This window comes from Rana temporaria, chromosome 11 (assembly GCF_905171775.1).
Source record: "Rana temporaria chromosome 11, aRanTem1.1, whole genome shotgun sequence".
Lineage (NCBI taxonomy): Eukaryota > Metazoa > Chordata > Amphibia > Anura > Ranidae > Rana > Rana temporaria.
This window is the reverse complement of record NC_053499.1, coordinates 57,491,496-57,512,932: the sequence shown is the minus strand read 5'-3', so window position 1 is coordinate 57,512,932 and position 21,437 is coordinate 57,491,496. Positions and strand designations below refer to the sequence as shown.

General features: G+C 41.9%; 1 non-coding gene across 1 annotated transcript; it reads right to left on the bottom strand.

Annotated features, from left to right (window-relative positions):
- Nucleotides 1–12,417: 12,417 nt before the first annotated feature.
- Nucleotides 12,418–12,499, bottom strand: TRNAS-GCU. Its single transcript has one exon. It is a non-coding gene; the product is annotated as a tRNA-Ser (tRNA).
- Between the last annotated feature and the right edge of the window lie 8,938 nt (nt 12,500–21,437).

Sequence of the window (21,437 nt, the reverse complement as noted above, 5' to 3'; positions counted from 1 at the left end):
CTAGGCAAATGTTAAAGACACAGATTAATGCAACTGTTGCTGGTTTTATTTCATCTTTTGATGGGCTCTTTGGGCCAGATCCACAGCCAGCCGCCGTAAGTTAAAAATTCCCATTTAAGTTACACTGCTGGAAAATTTCTACCTAAGTGCCCGATCCACAAAGCACTTACCTAGAAATTTTCGGCTGTGTAACTTAAATCCGGCCGGCGCAAGGCGTTCCTATTCAAATGGGGCGAGTCCCATTTAAATTAGGCGCGCTCCCGCGCCGGACGTACTGCGCATGCTCCCGACATCATTTTCCCGACGTGCTTTGCGCGATTTTACGTTACGCCGAGTTTTGTGAATCGCGCCGGGTAAAAAAAGTTGCATCGGGGAAAAAAAAAGTTACAGCGGGCAAAAAATAAATAATAAAAAAAAAAACAGCGTCGTGAGAAAGAAGGGTCTACTTTTACAAGGTGTAAACAGTTTACACTTTGTAAAAGCAGCCCTAATTTTACACATGCAACTTAAAACTTACGGAGTAAAAACGAAGCTGAAAAGCTTTGTGGATCTCCGTAAGTGCTAATTTGCATACCCGAAGCGGCATTTCGACTCGAAATGCCCCCAGCGGCGGATGCGGTACTGCATCCTAAGATCCGGCAGTGTAAGTCCCTTACACATGTCGGATCTTCTGCCTATCTATTGGAAACTGATTCTGTGGATCAGTTCCAAAGATAGAAACAGGGATACGCAGGCGGAACAGCAGATCCGCCTGCGTATCTCTTTTGAGGATCTGGCCCTTTGTTTTTATCCTGTTACTTTTAGCTTGAGATCTGCATTTAGATTTAAAGAAGTAGAGCCAAAGCTTGTTATGGATCAAAGGAGTGCAATTAGTTTTGCACTCCTGTGACCCATTTTTAGCAGAGAGCGGACTGAAGTCTGCTCTCTGCTGACCTCACGGGTATCAGTCCAGGGACCGCGTCATCCTGACGATGTAAGTATGGATCTGTGAGGTGCCTGGACTGACAACTGTCTCAGCGGCTCGCTGAGAGCCTGAGACGACCTGCTCTTCCCCCTCCACAGCTTAGCACTCCAGTGAGTGTGGAGGGAGATGAACAGAGAGCTGTGACTGACAGTCTGCCGCTCTCTGCTCACAGAGCTCTGAAAACCTAGCGATGTTCGATCGCTCAGTTTTCAGTGCAAAGGCGCATTCATAACATGTTGTACCATAATTATGGGTAGCAGTTGGGTGACAGTGTTATAGCCGACACCTCATACCCATTTGAGTATATATGGAGCAACAGGGCATTGTGTGGGATCATAGTCGTGCCAAAAGTCATAGATAACCACTTTACATATAAAACAAATTAAGTTTATTCACATAGAGTTTAAAAATGGGTTCACTAAAAATACATTTATATTTTATACATATCATATCATCGATCATTAGTTTACAAGACGTAGATGGTCAAAACGTGGTGTTTGATCCCAACATGTTTCACCAGGGTTGGCTTCTTCGGGGGATTTACAGATCACCACTTTTCTCAAGACTTTGATAGAAACAGAGTCATATATATATATTTAAGAAATATTCATTAGGATATTGTATAGCAAACCACTGATATGATTAGCTAATTGTTCAAAACTAGTGAAAGGGAGGCGCTATGCGACCACAGGGGACACAAGAGGTCCAGGTTTAAAAGATACAATACATATATAGGTTTTCAATATGTAACAAATCATTGGACAATCCACAGATATGTCCAATTCGGGGCTAACCTAGCCCCGAAGTGTTAACAAGGAACACTGCAAAGGTGCCAGATAGTAATGCAGTAACCATCATCAAAAATATTATCATAACACAGCAACTGCAGTTAAAGAAAGATGATTTAAAAAAAAAAAGATGGAGCGCTAGAAATGCAGCTAGTGCGATATGGAAATGGTTTCAAGGTTCAGTTGTGCCAGTAGGCAAAGTTAATTTACTGCTTAGACCAAACCAGGATTTAGAGGTTCTGTATCGGTGTGGACAGCCAGCTGTAGAGGGCAAAAGCTACTGTGTGGATTAGGGTGAGAGGGAGAGAAGCGGTGCCACTCTAAAGCCTCGTACACACGATCAGTCCATCCGATGAGAACGGTCTGAAGGACCGTTGTCATCGGTTAACCGATGAAGCTGACTGATGGTCCGTCGCGCCTACACACCATCGGTTCAAAAACCGATCGTGTCAGAATGCGGTGACGTAAAACACATCGACGTGCTGAAAAAAAACGAAGTTCAATGCTTCCAAGCATGCGTCGATTTGATTCTGAGCATGCGTGGATTTTTAACCAATGGTTGTGCCTACTAACCTATGGGGCCCACACACGATCGGTATTGACCGATGAAAACGGTCCATCAGACCGTTGTCCTCTGTTTAATCTATTGTGTGTATGAGGCCTAAGTGCAGTATGTCAGTTAAAATTCAAAGTTTAATAAAAGTAAGATCAACTCTCACATTTTGGTGAGATATAATGTGCATGGCATAAGTAGCTTGGGCTCCTGTAGTTCAGCTGGGCAGCGGTGGAGGTCAGTAGTTTCTGGCGGCTCCCGAGGCTGAAGACGATCACACAACAAGCACGTCAGCGGTGATGGACGGGAAGATGACCTACCATAATATATCTGTTGTATTTCCATAGTAGAAGTATACATACATAGAAATCCATGATTAGATAATAACTGCAGTCTACATGCTATCCATGCAGTCAGTTATGAATAATGCATGGAAATAGTCACATCCTAAGTCATTTCATAGCTATCAAAAAGTGTGCTGGGCAAAAAGATTTGACTAGCAAGAAGAAGAAAATTTATAGCAGACTTAATACATATGCACCAAACAATGTTGATCAGGAATGTTACACTGACAACAACACTGCTCAAGCTCAAAGTGCAGCTAGAAATAACATAAGGCAGCAACAAAGTACACCTCAAATGTATCTGCAGAGTTACCGCATGCCATAGTAAGAAACTGCAATGGTCATCCTCACTCTCCAACAGCTGACATGCCGGAGATCCCAGGCCGTTACCCGGTCATTGAGGGAGATACCAAGTCCAAAGAATCGGTGTACCTAAATCCAGATGGATATACATACAGGATCAAACCCAGATAAGGGAGAGGTCCCGAATGGAAGCCTATTGGTACAATGGGGGTGACACAAACAGGCACTGCCAGGACTGAGTCCTGCTCAAATGCAGTCGCACGTAATGCCTAACACCCCCCACTGCAGACGATACAAGTAACAGTCATAATGTCATCAGGCAAGCTGAAAGGGCTGCACACTCCAAATAAACTGATGAACCTCCAGTCTGTGTACAGCATTTGGACAGAGTGAATACAAAACTAAGGCACATTACAACATTCAAAATTGTGCAACTACAATAATATTTGCTTAAATATAAACGGCATGTAACAAGGCAATACTTATGACATAAAAAAGTCTAAATTTCAGATCATCCATATTACAGATCATTGAATGTCATATATCACCTATTCAATAATCATCCAATGGCAGCAGTGGAATTAAGTGCATGATGGAACACGAAGAGGGGAAAGGCAAAAAGCAAAAGAGCATTATATATTTATAACAGAGTGTGAGTAACAAAAACGGCTTGAAGCTTAAATATTCATTAAAACCTGGGTAAGTAGTAGCATTTAAATTATAGATCCAACAAGTTTCTAGCTGTAATAAAGTTTGGTGAATGCTTACATCTCTTGCATGCATGGGTACATGCTCAAAGGCCATAAATGCAACCATATGTATGTCAAAGTCATGTTGTGAGCAAACATGTTGGCTTATAGCCTATCCATGAGGCATTTATGGTCCTTTATACGTTTTATAGAATGTTTTCAATTTATTTTTATTGGTTCATTTTCTTAATTACAAAACAGTTTAACATTTAAACAGTATTCTATCACATTATGTATCTGTTCCTGCTCATTCTTCAATATACAGAATCTTGATTAATATCCATAAACCTCATTACCATTTAAACAAAATTTCCTACTACATGTATCTACATATGATCTTCTATCTTCAATTCCCATTTATCCTCGCACCCATTCATCCAACAACAGAAAAAAAAACACCCCATAACCCCCCTATTCTCTCCCTTTCCATATACTCTTTTTATATTTCATTTACATTTCCCCTTCATATTCTTCCTAATTTTCCATTTATGAATATTCTTTTGAGAGCCGAAATTCATCCCATTTTTGCCATAATTTTGGCATTTGACTATTTGTATGTCCTTCTTTTCTTATCTGTCTTTCCATATATTTCGTTCACCTCACATATCCAATCTGCAATGTTTGTGCTTTTATTTTATCTCCATTTGCGAGCTATTGTTCTAGCTGCTGATGTCATATGATGAAAAATACCCTTCTTAATACTTTTCATATCAGAGATAGTAATGACATATTGTCCGAATGTTTATACTGAAATATTAAAATAGTATTGTATTCATGGAAATATGCAAATCTTTGATTTGGGAGATTTACAACTTCCTACAATATCAAACAAGACATTCTAAGTTCTTTATCCGTGCTAGTTTGAAGGCAAGTAACACAAATGAATATTTAAAACATATATATTTATTAACTAAAGATACAGTGCAAAAATTTTAATCAGGTGTATTTTGTGATAAAACAAATAATTGATATACTTATACAATCAGAGATAAATGATGGTTAATGTTCAGATAATATTATTTACATTTCTATGCAAACTCTATATGACAAGGTATATTCACAGTTCAATATATTTTAAACTTGGTAACTTGTGAAATGTCTTTTCATGACTTCACGGCTTTATGTAAATACTCTTGTTTACATTATGTTATCTCTCCTCAAAAACAAACAGACCTTCTCTTACCCTCTTAAATGCATAAACAAAATGTAATATTATGCATACAGCTTGGCAATACGATCAAGGCTTATGTTAAATTTAAAATGAACCAATGATTTAACATAGACTATAACTAATCAAATTCTAAAACTCTGAAGTTAGTATTAGGATATATGACAAATATATATATATATATATATATATATATATATATATATATATATATATATATATATATATATACTGTATATATATATATATAATATATATAGCTCCCTTGTTTAGAAGTGAAACCAATTCATACTGCAGTTAGAATTCACATCACTCCAAAACTGTTCTAACAATAGATTGGATTAGTCAAGCATATGCTCAACCAGACTTTAATTACATAACAGGTAAATAAACAAAAAAATACATTACCAGTAGTTAAGAGTACTGTCTGTTTGAGAAGTTTCCCATAAGGTAATGATGAGTCTCATAAGACTCCTAACCCCCTACATGTTTGCGTTTCAAGATCTCCTCCTTCCAGCCTCATTCAGATGTAGAGCCCCGAGAGAGATCCCTTCAGCTTTCCCACTTCCTTTTTGTAACACCTTTTTAACACACCAAGAAGTGTATGTCACAGCTGTGTAATTGATGACGTCAAATGATGCTATGCTAAGGTAGGTTGCCATAGCAACCAAGTATACAGCCATCTTGAACAATGTAATTTTTAACTTGTAGGGGCAGTCTTATATCAGGAATAATTTCTAATGTTTCTAATGTTGATTGACGTGATCTTTGCCCCTAGCTTGGTGAAATACCATTATTTGTTAAATACTGTCAAAACATGTGTTCTTAAATTTATAGTTGAGATAATGTTTATGATCAACACTACCCCGCACCATTAGCTAATGGTTTGGGAAATTTCTTGAAACTAATTACTGGAATGTAAGTTTAAGCAGTTTCTAATGCTATCCCACTAATATAATACCATGTTTGCAACTCCCTAATACTAATCTATATATGTGCATAAATGGGTTCATATATGAATTACTAACGCATTACTAACACATAGATATACTGTAACCATATTATAAAAGAAACAATATTTTTTAAGATATACCATATAACAGGAAATTTTAATAATCCCTATAGTTTCGTAGCTTATTCTAAAAAAAATAATTTAGGTTTTCAGGCTTCCTCGAAACAAGGATATCTTGTTTATTTTACGAAGTGTCTAAACCTTTGAGTTATAATCTTGGAGATGGGACAGACAAGGCTTATACAGCCTCCCTGTAAGACATAAAACCATTCTGGTAACAAGGCCTTATTCATTGGCTTTGAACTGTGATTCAACTTTAAAGACAAAATGGTTTCTCTTATGCCAAATACATACAAATGTAGAAAATATGAAAAATATATAATATGCATAATATAAGGCCTATATGTATATTATTTTATTCCCAAATGTTCTGACAATATCTATATTTAGATTCCTCTCTATTCCCGACACTTTCATATATATCTCATGAACTGTTTTCCAGAATTCGTTTATAGAATGGACGTTTGGTCTTGCCTATGTAAAAGCTTCCACAGAGGCAGTTGGCCAAATATACCAATCCTACAGTTTGACAAGTAACTCTGTGTTTTAGAGAGTGGATATATATATATATATATATATATATATATATATATATATATATATATATATATATATATATATATATATATATTCATAAATATAAACATCACATTTTCCACATGCAAATGTACCTGTTTGCTGTGAATTGGTCTACAGTTTTGAAATTACTTTTACCTAGTAACTACGATTCTTAAAGTGGATGTAAACCCGATTCATGAAATTTGAGCTGGTGAACACATGGAGGAGGTCGCATCTATGGAGAAAGTTGGTCTGACATAGAGGATTGGTGATACAGGAGAGAGAGTGGCAGTTTATCCAGGAACCTTATTGACCCATGTTATACATGCCTGATTTTATTCTTGCTCTGGTAAGCAGTTGGTACATAAGTGGTGGTGGATTTGTCATCTGATTCACAAGATTCTTACCTGGATATTTTGCTTCACCCATTCGGAGAACTTCCTGTCACTTCTTGCAATCCTCTGTGATACATCTTATATGGACTTTTGCACTAATCTTTTTTCAGTTTTGCACTGGGATTTTTGTGTACTTTAAACATAATTGATTATTTATGTTGATTCAATTTGCACCGCAGCTTTTCTTTTTATATTGTATTTGTGTGTGTATCTTACATATAAGTTGCAGCAGCATTTTTTTTTTTTTAATTTATTATTTTTCACATATTTTTTTTATAGTGTCATCACTATTTCACATATTAGACCTGCGCAGTATCTTCCTATTTTAAATATACCGATATATACCGAGTTCTCTTTGAGGATTACCACATTCATACTATTTATCCACTCTCTACTGGACGGAGGTTCAAGGCAATCAGTTTCCTTGCTTGGAATAAACTTCTCAGAGCACCTGAGTGTTTCCTGGGTTTCTCACTCCCTCTACTAATCCCAGTAAGCAATGTTTCACCTCCCACCCAGTGGACGTTCCAAACACCCGGTCAATGGATCTAGTCATCTCCGTCCAGTCTCGGCAGTCAGGCATCTCCAGAACATGTGGATTATATCCCCCTCTAAGTCCCCACACCTAGGGCATCTTGCATTCGGTTGACGACCAAACTGGAAGAGTTTAGAAGAAGGGGTATAACAGGTTCTATATAATAAATACAGGTGTGACATCCTCCGGGAGGGGGACAACGATTCCAGAGAGGCATGTTCAAGTATTCCATTGTATTTCAAAAATATTTTCCACGTTTTTCCCTTTTTTTTCTTATATGTAGAGGCCTCTATCACTCCCATTCTCCCTTTATTTATATGTGGGTATATTTTTTAAATTAAGCCCTTCCCTGTTTCTGCATTAATTATCTTTTGAAGTATTGGAATTGTACTCCATTCTAGGGTCTTCTCTCTAAACTGCTCCTCCAATGCATGTCTAACCTGAAGGTATCTAAATAAAAAATTATACGGCAGGACAAATTGGTCTCTCAATTCCTGAAAGGTTTTTAAGGTACCCTCTTGATATATCTGAGTGATAAGTTTTATTCTGTATCTCTCCCATTCCCTTGCTGCCCCATCTTCTGCAATTCCCCCAATCTACTATTCTCCCATAGGGGGATATACTCCTTAAGTCCTCTATTCTTCAATATTCCCTTCACTGTATTCCACACTCTCATCATTAGATTCAGAGTGGGAAGTCCTGAGGGAAAAGAACCTGCCTCCAGGGCTTCAACTATTGAATCATGTGGGGTGTTCTGTAAAAGTATCTTTCTTCCTACCTCTCCCCCATCTAGGTTACAACCCCCCCATATACTGAAGTTGTGAAGCGAGAAAGTAGCTAAAGGGGTGTGGAAGCGCCACTCCTCCCTCCTGTTTCTGTAGCTGCAAAGTGCTTAAGCCGATTCTTGCCAGGCCACAGGGTATCTATTCTCTGAAACCACTTTTTATACAGCCAGGTTTGTGAATTATGTAATACATAGAGGAGTTGCGGCATCCAAATAATTTTAATTCGATTACAGCGGCCTGCCACAAATATTGGCTGGCGTTTCAACACTTTTATTTCCCCCCTAAATTTAACCAGTAACGGATCTATAATGTCTGCAATGTAATGTTGAAGGTCTCTGGAGATATTTATGCCCAAGTATTTGAATTTATCCACCACTTGAATCTGGGCCACCTCCTCAGGCAGGGGGCCTGTCAGAGGGTCTACTGGCAAAAGGCTGGATTTTTCCCAATTTATCTCAAGTCCGGAAATTTGGCCGAATTTTAGGAAAACTTTTACTGCTTTCTGTTCCCTGAAGAAAGATGTATTACTGAGACATCTGAAACGCGTCGGATAAATGATCACCTATACCCTTAGCCTAGTCCTGGGGTGTGTGGTGATCCTCTAGCAGTAACAATTTTTTCAATCCGGAAATTTTTCATTTTTCATTTTTTAAATAATGTTGTCATTATGAAATGTTTATGCTTTGAACTAATGTATTAAAATTTATATTTTTATGACCTAGTTGTCACAATCATTTTTTGGTTGCCCGAAAAATCTCACTTCATTTAGAGGTATTCATCTTTTTCAATTGATACAGAGATGTTGGCAACCTCATGCCTCCATACATGAGCCAAATTCCTTCACGGATCTATAATGTCTGCAATGTAATGTTGAAGGTCTCTGGAGATATTTATGCCCAAGTATTTGAATTTATCCACCACTTGAATCTGGGCCACCTCCTCAGGCAGGGGGCCTGTCAGAGGGTCTACTGGCAAAAGGCTGGATTTTTCCCAATTTATCTCAAGTCCGGAAATTTGGCCGAATCTATTAATGATGTTCATAGCTTTCCGAAAGGAGTTCCGCGTATCCCCCAGAAATAACAGGTGGCCGTCTGCATATAATGCAATTTTTTCTTCTAAGTCACCTCTTCTAAAGCCCCTCACCTGAGCGGTAGATCTGAGAGCAGTGGCCAGAGGCTCAATTGCAATGGCAAAGAGGAGGGGTGACAGGGGACATCCCTGTCTCGCCCCCCCGCCCCAATCCAAATTGATCAGCTGACAGCTGATCACGTGGTATGGGGTCGGGATTTGGGGTTGGGGTCACTCCGATCTGTGATCAGCCGAGTTTCATTGACTTGCTGATCACAGGGCACGCAGGCCGCTCGAGCACGGGAGGCCGTTCATGGACGCCCTCCTGGCAAATTAGGTCTGCGCTGTAGCCGCCTTTCGGCTATAGCTTGGATCTGAAGTAGTTAAGAGAAGGCGCCCGTTTTATAAGTAATTTCCAGATAGGGTTTGATAGGTTTACTAATAGTGGAATCAGCTGTTGGAAATGGCCAAAATTTGCTCAAAAACTTTCTTATTGATGTTGTCTAGAGCAGTGGTCATCAACCCTGTCCTCAGGGCCCACTAACAGGCCAGGTTTGCAAGATAACTTAAATACATCACAGGTGATATCATTTGCTGCTCAGTGATTGCAGTATTCTAGTCTGCATCTCCCCAAGGTAATATATAAAACCTGGCCTGTTAGTGGGCCCTGAGGACAGGGTTGATGACCACTGGTCTAGAGTACTCTCACCTTATTGAAGTGGCTTTTTGGACTTGCTAGAAAAAATTTGAGAATTATTTTCTTGTTTATAAGCTTTATCTGCCTTTTTTTTAAAGCAGGCATGACTGTATCCCCTGTTTTTTAATCTGGTATCAAAGTTTCTTTGCCACTTTTTGAAAATCACCACCTCGTCTACAATTTCTCCTTAGAGCCGATTCACACAGGGGCAACACGACTTTGTGCGCGACTTTGCGAGGTGACTTTAGCGCGATTTGGGGCGACTTACAAGGTGACTTCAAGTCGCCTCCAGGACAGGCAACTTTGGCTGTGGCCAATCAAACAACATTCATCTCTGTGGGAGGGAGTCTCTCTTCCTGGAAAGTTGCTTCAGTTAAGACAGGGGATCTGACTTGGAGGCGACTTCCATTGAAATCAATGGGTACAAGTCACCTAGAAGTCGCCTTGAAGTAGTACAAGAACCTTTCCTGAAGTCACAGCGACTTCAGTAGTGTGCATTAAGACGACTCTCATTGACTAACATGTAATTTGACATGTCCTCCTACTTGGGGCGCCCCCCAGGTTGCAGTAGTGTGAACCGGCTCTACGTCACACATATTGACTATACGGTATACTTTTAAGTAAAGGTTTCGGGTGTGAGCAGGGCTGGTGCTGGACTTTTACGCTGCACCGCCCCCCCCCCCCCCCCCCAGGTACAGGGTTGGCATACAACGTGTCCCCATTGCAAAAAAATGTAGAATACGTATCGGCCTAAACTTTTTTTTTTTTTTTTTTTTTTTTTTATTAGGATATTTATTATAGCAAAAAGTAAAAAATATTGTGTTTTTTTTTTTCAAAATTTTCGCAATTTTTTTGTTTATAGCACAAAAAAGAAAAACTGCAGAGGTGATCAAATACCACCAAAAGAAAGCTCAATTTGTGGGGAAAAAAGGACGTCAATTTTGTTTGGGAGCCACGTCGCACGACCGTGCAATTGTCAGTTAAAACGACGCAGTGCCGGAAGCTGAAATTTCACCTGGGCAGGAAGGGAGTATATGTGCCCAGTAAGCAAGTAGTTAAAGAGATTTTATAGGTTTTTTTTCTGTGTTTTAGATAAATTATTGGAACCTGTGTTGTCCAAACTAATATTCTCAATCTCTCATTGCCTGCTGAACAAAAGGCCAAATATTGGGATTGTTACTAAGCAAAGGGAAGGCCTTGGATTTGGGTCTGAAGGACATTGGTGGGGGAAAGGTAACACCAGAGACCCAGATGCCAGGCATAGGAGGAAGGGAAGTTAAAGCGGATGTGCCATGGGAACAAAATATTAAAAGCCAGCAGCTACAAATACTGCAGCTGCTGACTTTTAATAATAGGACACTTACCTGTCCTGGAGTCCAGCGCCGATCGCAGCAGAGCACGAGCGATCGCTCGTCACTCTGCTGCTCCCCCCGCCATCCACGCTGAGGGAACCAGGAAGTGAAGCGCTGCGGCTTCACTGCCCGGTTCCCTACGGCGCATGCGCGAGTCGCGCTGCGCCCGCCGATTGGCTCACACGCTGTGTGCTGGGAGCCGAGTGTTCCCAGCACACAACGGGCGACAGACGGGATGTGACGGAATGCCTGTCTTTCGCCCGTATCGTGTGGGTGCAAATACCTGTCTTTAGACAGGTGTCTGCACCCCCCTCCCCCCTGAAAGGTGTCAAATGTGACACCGGAGGGGGGGAGGGTTCCGATCAGCGGGACTCCACTTTAGGGTGGAGAACCGCTTTAATTGAAAACTACAAGCTGACAGCCACAAAAGCTGGAATGTGAATGAGTGAGATGCCTGGGTGGGCAGAGTCCCGCACAGGCACGTTTTGTGGCAGCAGACACAGAGAAAATTCTTGGTCTGCTGTCACAAGGGTGGTGTTGAGGCTGGTGCATTCATAACATGTTACACCCTAAATATGGGTGTAACATGTTATGAAGGGTGAACTTACCCTTTAAGGCCTCATACACACGGACGTCTTTACAGTGGTGTTTTTTAGCTTTTTTTCCCCTATGGAAAGATGATCTGACTTGCAGGGTGACTTGAGAATCTCGAAGAGGAACCCTGCCAAAATTTATTTAAAAAAAAATAGCACAGGGTTCCCCCCCAAGACGATACTGGACCCTTTTCCGAGCAAACAGCCCGTAAGGTCAGGAAAAGGGGGGTACAAGCGAGCGCCCCCACCCCAAAATGTTGAGGGTATGTGGCCTGGTATGGTCCAGGAGGGGGAACCATTGATTTTGAATAGAGGCATAGAAACGTGGCTTAAAGCTAGCGGGGCTAAACGCGCATTGACGCCAATGCAAAGCACAGATAAAATCGCAGTTTTTAACGGTACTGGCTTTACAGCTCGCTTTTTGAAATGCCCATGTGTATGAGGCCATAATGTGATAGTCACTTTTGGGTGGCTATAAAGGAGAAAAACTACTCGACGAGGATGGGATTCGAACCCACGCGTGCAGAGCACAATGGATTAGCAGTCCATCGCCTTAACCACTCGGCCACCTCGTCTTGTCTTGTCTAACTTCAAGGTTGCTATAAATTGTATGTAGATTTTGTGTATGTAGTGACATCATAACAGTTTCCAAAATAATACTTATTATTCCAGGGCATTACTCTAACATGTGAATATCACCAATGACGTATTTCCTCTCCTCCTTTGCCTCTACAGAGCACTAACTAATGTCCCCCCACTGGGGCATTTTTTACCAAAAAAATTATATTATATTGTGGTTGTGTGCACTAAAATTCTTTTGTTTACAAACTTTTATTAAAGAAATAAATGGTGGTACAAATCCATACAATTAAGGCATTTACAAACGTAGAGATAAAACAAATAAGAAGTCAGTCTGAATACACACATTAGAATAGCGCTTAAAGGCCACAGGTACTTATTCATATTCGTAGAAAAATTGAAGACTGAAGTAACGATGTCTCATGCAAAAATCAAACAATATCGGCTAGAGTTTGACAAGCAAGGGGAAATTAGATAGGGTTAAAGAACAGGGAGGAATGCTCAAACCAAGGAGACCATTTGTTAGTATAAATATGATTGGTGTTTTGTAGTGTGTGAAACATTTTTTCCATTAAACATATGTTGTCGATTCTCGATTTGAGAGGGGCTAAGGGAATCATGGGTGATTTCCAATTGAAAGCTATTAGCCAGTGTAAAGTGACACATATTGTGTGAATCAATCTCATATGACATGTGGATAGACCGGTGATTGGGGAAAAAAGAAGGCAATTATGAAGTGTTAAGGTAATGATGTTATCAGAGATTTTGGAGGCAAATTTCTCCAACTGAGACCAAGGGCCAGATCCACAGCCAGCGCCGCAAATTAAGTTACTCAAAACATTTAAGTTACGGCGCCCTAAGTTGGTGTCGTAATTGCCGTATCCACAGCGCATTTGCGCACAAAATTGCGCTTGCGTAACTTAAATTCCGAGGCGTAAGGCGGGGTTATTGCAAGTGGGAAGGAAGTGGGCGTGCTTCATTGTAATGAGCCGTGACCCCATGCAAATGAAGGGCCGGCCGTACTGCACATGCGCGCACGAATCTGCTGCTCACTGGGCATGTGCAGAACTTTGCTCGGCGCAATCAGTGAGATATGTAAAAGGTCAAGCGTACTTAGTTTGAGGATTGCCCTGTGTATAAATAGCCCCAGTCAAACACACTTCCCTTGCAAAAGTATTTCCCTGTGTTACCCTTCCTATGTGTTAACCTTCCTAGAGCAAGTTGCTTCTGCTCTGAATGTTTGTCGGTGTTTGTTGTTGAGTTGTGTGTGATAGAGAAGTTTTGGAGGAGTATTAGATAGTAGTTGGTGTTTGTTTCTGATAAGTGTATTTTCTGTTTGTTTTTTTCTGAGTGTATTTTTTTTTTTTATTGTATATTGTGTTTGTTTTTTTCTGATTGTATTTTGTGTTTGTTTTTTGCGTGTTTGTTTTTGAATTTGTAGTAGCTGTCTGCTTGTGTGTTTTGCTTTTTGTGTGTTTCTTCTGTGAGTGTTTTTGTTTGTTTGTTGTGTGTGTATTTTTGTTTGTTTGTCCTGTGAGTTTCTTGTTGCTGAGTGGTGTCTGTGATGGCACCCAAGCGCAGGAAGCTCAATTTTAATCAGGTTGAGAAGCAAATCCTTGCTAGGTCCATCGTCCTATATGGGCGCTATTTACATGGGCCTGATAGCCGGAAACACCTCCCCGGCCCAGAGGAAGGCGATATTAAAAAAAGGTTACGGATCAGATCAATGCGGCGGGGGGGGGGGAGACGAGGACCCCCGCTGGCATACAAAAAAAGATAAATGATCTGAAGAGCGTGGTCCGGAACAAGGTGGCTAAGATCACTGCCCATACCAGGGGCACTGGAGGAGGGGGACCCTGCCCCATCCGTCTGAGTGAGGAGGAATGGGCAGTGGCCCGGTGTTTCCAGCCAGAGCAGGTGGTGGGCCTGCGTGGATATCAGACAGGTGTTCCTGTGGGGCCAGCAGGTACGTTTTTGGTTTTTCTATCTGGTGATTAGCATGTGTGGGTGGGGGAAGGGAAGATGTGCCAAGTGTGTGGATCCTCAAACCTGTGATTGTTTTGTGTCCTCCACAGATGACCAGGAGATTGCAGGCCCATCAGGCCAGGAGGTTGCTGGCCCATCAGGCCAGGCTGCTGCACCACCCCAAGGACAAGAGGCTGCTGAGGATTCCCCAGGGGAGGGGAGTGGCCAAACCTCCCCTCATGAGGAGGTTGAGGGGGAGGGGGTGGAGGAAGAAGATCTTCAAGTTGGCCGGGAAGTCCTTTTGGCCTCTGATATGATGACCTTTGAGGATACCCTTGAGGCTACCCCAGAGCCTACCCCAGAGGCTGGCAGCAGTCAGGCCACCATCAGGGGTAGCCCCTCCCACTCCTCCCCCAACAGGCCGCAACCCACAAGGGTCACTCTCCCCCCTCCTCCCAGGCCACAAGCCTCAGGGGCAGGCAGGATGTCGACCCAGGAGACCAGGGGGGTGGCCGAGCGTCTGCCGGCCAGTCTTCAGAAGGACAATGCCCGGCAGACCCGCACTCTGGGTCAGATAAAAGTCACTCTGACCCAGATGGAGCACAGCCTGGGTGTAATGAAGGAGTCACTCTGTGATGTGGCCACCAACTCATCACATGTTTGTGGGACCTGAAGACCGCCACAACAGGCGTGGCCCAGGAGGTTACTGCCCTGACCCAGGCTGTGCAGGACAATACCCGGGCAGGCCAGGCCAATACGGCTGCCGTCACTGTCTGTCTGCCAAGGATAGCAGTGGCCCTGGAGGGCAGGCCAGCAGGATGACAGACACCAGGGGAGGCTCCTCCTTCCCGTGCTCACCCACCCCCCCATGAAGATACTCCTTCCCCTGCTAACACCCCCCCATGAAGATTCTCCAGGTGGCCGTGCCCGTGGGCAGCCCAGACGGAGCAAACGCCACCAAAATTAATTTGCAGGGGTACTTTTGATTTTTTTTTATATTTTTATGATTTTGTTTTGTATACTGTACTTATGATTTGGTTTATGTGTGTGAATGTGGGGGGGTGGCATTCCTGATTAAATAAGGGTGTCACCCTCAGTTTTGGTGGAGAAGGGATCCCCAGGACCAGGGAGAAGTGATCCCAGGTTCCTGAATGGTGTATGAATGCACAGTAACAGAATTGGAGCCGTGGCGTTACTGCTCCCAAGTACCAATGGGGGGGGTACTTAGATCTAATCCAATTAGATGTGCATGTGATATGTCTGTGCTAGGGACCACAGTGTGTGTGCATTTATGCATTCTCATTGTGACATAATTAATGTGTGTGTTTACTATGCAAAGATGCATTCTGTGAGGCGTCTCCTGACTGCTGTTCCCTCAGAAGAGGGGGTACCCTGGGTTACTAAAGTCACTAGTCTAGCTATGCGCATGGATGCCCCTGGCATGTTGGCATACAGATTGTAGTCCAGCAAGTGTGTGTGCTCAGCTCTTCCTTAATGGTGTTGCTTTAGCTGACCATTACACGGCATGTGTAAAATTAGGGCTGCTTTTATAAAGTGTAACTTTACACATTGAAACTAACAGAAGCGCACAGGGCGTAATCTACGGCGCACACACTTAATTTTGTGGATCGCCCTATCTCCCTCATTTGCATCTTTGTCTATCAAAACAGTGGCGTTTCTAGCGTAATTTGCGCACAGAAAAGCGCCGGTGTAATTATTTTAGGTAGGACGGAAAAACAGGATTTTAAGGCATATCTTGTTTTGAGGATCAGGCGCAAATATACGCGCCGTGTAAATTTCAATTACGCCGCGTATCTCGAGTTAAGTCGCCGCATTTGCTTTGTGGATCTGGCCCTTGCCTTTAATTTTGTCACAATGCCAGAAGATATGGGGGAACGAGCCCACGGAGTTGCAATCTCTGAAACAATCTCTGAAACAAGACGGGAAGGACAAGGGAAAGATTGAGTGAAGTTTAATTGGTGTATAGTACCATCTCGTAAATAGCTTCAGGGCAGTTTCTTTAATAGAGATGGATTTAGTGCACGTGTGTAAGTTATTTATACAATTGTTCCAATTCACCGTGGAGTATGTAAAGTTTACTTCCAGTTCCCATTTAAGCATGTAGGGTAGTTTATTTATATCTGTGTTTTTAATTAAGTCAGAATAAAGATCAGAGATGAAACCTTGTTTTCTGGGAGATTTGAGACTATGGGCCAGATCCACAAAGAGCCGCCGTAACTTAAATATTCTGATTTAAGTTACACTGCCGCAAAATTTCTACCTAAGTGCCCGATCCACAAAGCACTTATCTAGAAATTTTCGGCTGTGTAACTTAAATCCGGCCGGCGCAAGGCGTTCCCAATTCAAACGGGGCGAGTCCCATTTAAATTAGGCGCGCTCCCGCTCCGGACGTACTGCGCATGCTCGTGATGTCATTTTCCCGACGAGCATAGCGCGAAATTACGTTACGCCGTGTTTTGTGAATCGCGCCGGGTAAAAAAAGTTGCGTCGGGGAAAAAAAAAGATACGGCGGGAATTTTTTTTTAAAAAAAATAAATAAACAGCGTCGCTGCAAAGAAGGGTCTACTTTTACAAGGTGTAAACAGTTTACACTTTGTAAAAGCAGCCCTAATTTTACGATTGCAACGTAAGTATTTACGGAGATTTCATGAAGCTAAACCGCTTCGTGGATCTCCGTAAGTGCTCATTTGCATATGCGAAGCGGCATTTCGACTCCAAATGCCCCCAGCGGCGGATGCGGTACTGCATCCTAAGATCCGTCAGTGTAAGTCCCTTACACATGCCGGATCTTCTGCCTATCTTTGGGAAACTGATTCTGTGGATCAGTTCCAAAGATAGAAACAGGGATACGACGGCGTATCCCTTTTGAGGATCTGGCCCATAGATTCTCGAAAAGGGTGGGGGGTTGGGTGTTCAAAGTCTGGAAGTGTGTGTCGAAGAACTGCTTGATATAAAGGAAAGTGTCATATTCTGAGTTTGGGGTCTGATATTTTGACTTAAGTGCGGAGAAAGACATAAAATTGGTGCCTTCTATAAAATTGGAGAGTGAGGTTACGTTATTATTTGTCCACCATGTGAGATCTATTGCGGCTTGTGCATTTGAACTGAATTTTGGGTCGCCCAAAAATAAGGCGTGTGGAGGAGATTTGGAAGTGAGATTGTATTTATGGTTATGTAGCTTCCATAGTTGGTATGAATGTGCAACTATTTGATTTCGAGAGTCTAAGGCAGGAATCTGGATTTTATTACCCCAAAGCAAACTTGAGATAGAAAATGGGAAAATAGAAGCCTTCTCAAACTCCACCCAAGGGATTTTTGAATGCAGGATATGCCATTGAGCTTTTTGGGACCATCTAGCAGATAAATAGTACAGCCAAAAGTCCGGGAGGCCGAAGCCTCCGCTTTTTTGAGATTTATATAAAACCAGTCTTGATAATCATTCCATCATTCAAAGTGCGACAGTGCTGAAAGCTGAAAAATGGCTTGGACAGGAAGGGGGTGTAAGTGCCCTGTAGTCAAGTGGTTAAAAAATGTCCAAATCAATGTAGCCTCAACACATATTATAGATACAGGGCCGGATTCAGCAAGAATTTACGCCGGCGTATCTATAGATACGCCGTGTAAATTCAAAGCTGCGCCGGCGTATCTTCTTTCTGTATTCAGAAAGCAAGATACGCCGAAATTAGGCTAAGATCCGACTGGCGTAAGTCTCTTACGCCGTCGTAGCTTAGGGTGCATATTTACGCTGGCCGCTAGGTGTCGTTTTCGGCGTAGAATATGCAAATGACCTAGATACGCCGATTCACAAACGTACGTGCGCCCGGCGGAATTTTTTTACGTCGTTTGCGTAAGGCTTTTCCGGCGTAACGTTGCTCCTGCTTTTATGAGGCGTACGCAATGTTAAGTATGGACGTTGTTCCTGCGTCAAATTTTGAATTTTTTGCGTTGTTTGCGTAAGTCATTCGCGAATAGGGCTGGACGTAATTTACGTTCACGTCGAAAGCCATGACGATTTGCCGATGTCATTTGGAGCATGCGCACTGGGATACGTCCACGGACGGCGCATGCGCCGTTCGTTAAAAACTTCAAAAACGTGTGGTCACTACTATTTTACATACCGTAGTACACGCCCCCAACTAGCCTATTTTGAATTAGGCAGGCTTACGCCGTCCCAGTTACACTGCGCCGCCGTAAGTTTCAGCGCAAGTTCTATGTGAATACACAACTTGCTGAGATACGATACGCCCGCCTAAAGATAGGCGATTCTCTCTGAATCTGGCCCACAGTTAATAATCCGATATATAATTAAAATGAATTATACAGGTATATTCAGTACATTACAGTACCTAGTAGAAAATAACATTTTGCCTACTTAAAGTGGTTCTAAAGATTTTATTTTACCTTAATCCATTCCTTGCATTAAAGTGATTAAACAACATAAGGTTTTTTACCTTAAAGCAGAGTTTTACTCCTGATTCCCTTACAGAAGATGGTGACACTTCTATCTGAAAGCCAAGGTATGGATCAGCTTCGGGTGACGACATCGCGGGCGTCCTGCACAGGTAAGTGTCCATATTTTAAAAGTCAGCAGCGCCAGACTTTAAAAAAAAAAAATGCATTCTAGTTACATAGTAGGTCCATCAAGTCCAACCTATGTGTGTGATTATATGTCAGTATTAAATTGTATATCCCTGTATGTTGTGAACGTTCAGGTGCTTATCCAATAGTTTTTTGAAACTATCGATGCTTCCCGCTGAAACCACCACCTGTGGAAGGGAATTCCACATACTTGCCTCTCTTACAGTAAATAACCCTCTACATAGTTTGAGGTTAAACCTTGTTTCTTCTAATTTTAATAAGTGGTCACGTGTCTTGTTAACCACTTCAACCCCAGAAGATTTGGCCTCTTATTGACCAGGCCATTTTTTGCAATTCGGCACTGCGTCGTTTTAACTGACAATTACGTGGGCGTGCGACTTTGTACAAAAACAAAATTGATGTCCTTATTTCCCCACAAATAGAGCTTTCTTTTTCTGGTAATTGATCACCTCTGCAATTTTTCTTTTTTGCACTATAAACAAAAAAATAGCGACATGTTTGAAAAAAATATATACATATAACAAATTTCTTCCTCAGTTTAGGCCAGTATGTATACTTCTACATATTTTTGGCAAATATGCATATATTCATTGGTTTGCACAAAATGTATAGTGTCTTCAAAATAGGGGCTATATTTATGGCATTTTTATTATTATTTTTTCTTTTACTAGTAATGGCGGTGATCTGTGATTTTTATCAGGACTGCGACATTGTGGGTTGTGGGGGACAGATCGGGCACTTTTAAAAGTTTTTTTTGGGACCATTGACATTTATACAGCGATCAGTGCTATAAAAATGCACTGATTACTGTATAAATGATACTGGCAGGGAAGGGGTTACCAGTAGGGGGCGATCAAGGGGTTAACTGTGTGTCCTAGGGAGTGATTCTAACTGTGGGGGCATGGGACTGTCTGGGTGAGGAGACCGATCTTTGTTCATACTATGAACAACAGATCAGTCTCCTCTCCCCTGACAGCACAGATCTGTCTGTTTACATTGACAGATCTCCATTCTGTCTTTGTGTGGAGCGATCGCGGGTGCCCAGCGGCGTTTGTGCACCCCCCTAGTGGTCTGAAAGCAAGCCTCCTGGTTGGGAAGGGGTTAAACTCCCTTTCACGGAAAAGTTTTATCCCTATTGTGTAGTTACCAGTATGGTATTTTTTAATTGAAATCATATGGTAACCTTTCTTCATAACTAATGTCCTCCAGTCCCTTTATTTGTTTTGTTGCCTTTCTCTGTGCTCGCTCTGTTTTCAGCACATCCTTCCTGAGGACTGGTGCCCAGAACTGGACAGCATACTCCAGGTGCGGCTGGACCACAGTCTTGTCTAGTCTTGGAAGAATTATCTCTTTGTCTATTGAGTTATTCCCCTTTTTAATGCATGCCAATATTCTGTTTGCTTTGTTAGCAGCAGCTTGGAATTGCATGCCATTGCTGAGCCTAGCATCTACTAGGTCCTTTTCCATCCTTGTTTCACCCCCCATTGAGTAGATTGCATTCATATTTTTGTCACCCAAATGCATTATTGTACATTTTTTCACATTAAACCTCATTTGCCATGTAGTTGCCTAACCCATTAATTTTCTCAGATCTACTTGCAAGGTTTCCACATGCTGTGGAGAAGTTATTGCCCTGATTAGCATTGTCCGCAAATACAGAGATTCAACTGTTTAGCCCATCCTCCAGGTCTTTTATGAACACATTAAATAGGATTGGTCCCAGGACAGAACCCTGGGGGGACCTCCCTTTCCATCCCTGACCATTCCGAGTACTCCGCATTCATCACCTCCCTCTTAACTCACCCCTTGTAGCCAGTTTTCAATCCAAGTATTCTCCCTATGGTCCATGCCAACGGACCTTACTTTGTACAGTAAACGTTTATGGGGAACTGTGTCAAATGCTTTTGCAAAATCCAGATACACTACGTCTACGGGCATTCCTTTATCTAGATGGCAACTCTCCTCCTCATAGAAGGTTAATAGATTGGTTTGGCAAGAATGATTCTTCATGAATCCATGCTGATTACTGCTAATGATATTATTCTCATAACTAAAATCTTGTGTATAGTCCCTTATCCCCTCTAAGAGCTTACATACTATTGATGTTAGGCAAACTGGTCTGTAATTCCCAGGGATGTATTTTGGTCCCTTTTTAAATATTAGTGTTACATTGGCTTTTCTCCAATCAGCTGGTACCATTCCAGTCAGTAGACTGTCAGTAAAAATTAGGAACAAGGGTCTGGCAATTTCTTGACTGAGTTCCCTAAGGACCCTCGGGTGCAAGCCATCTGGTCCCAGTGACTTATTAATGTTAAGTTTTTCAAGTCTATTTCTAATTCTGTCCTCTGT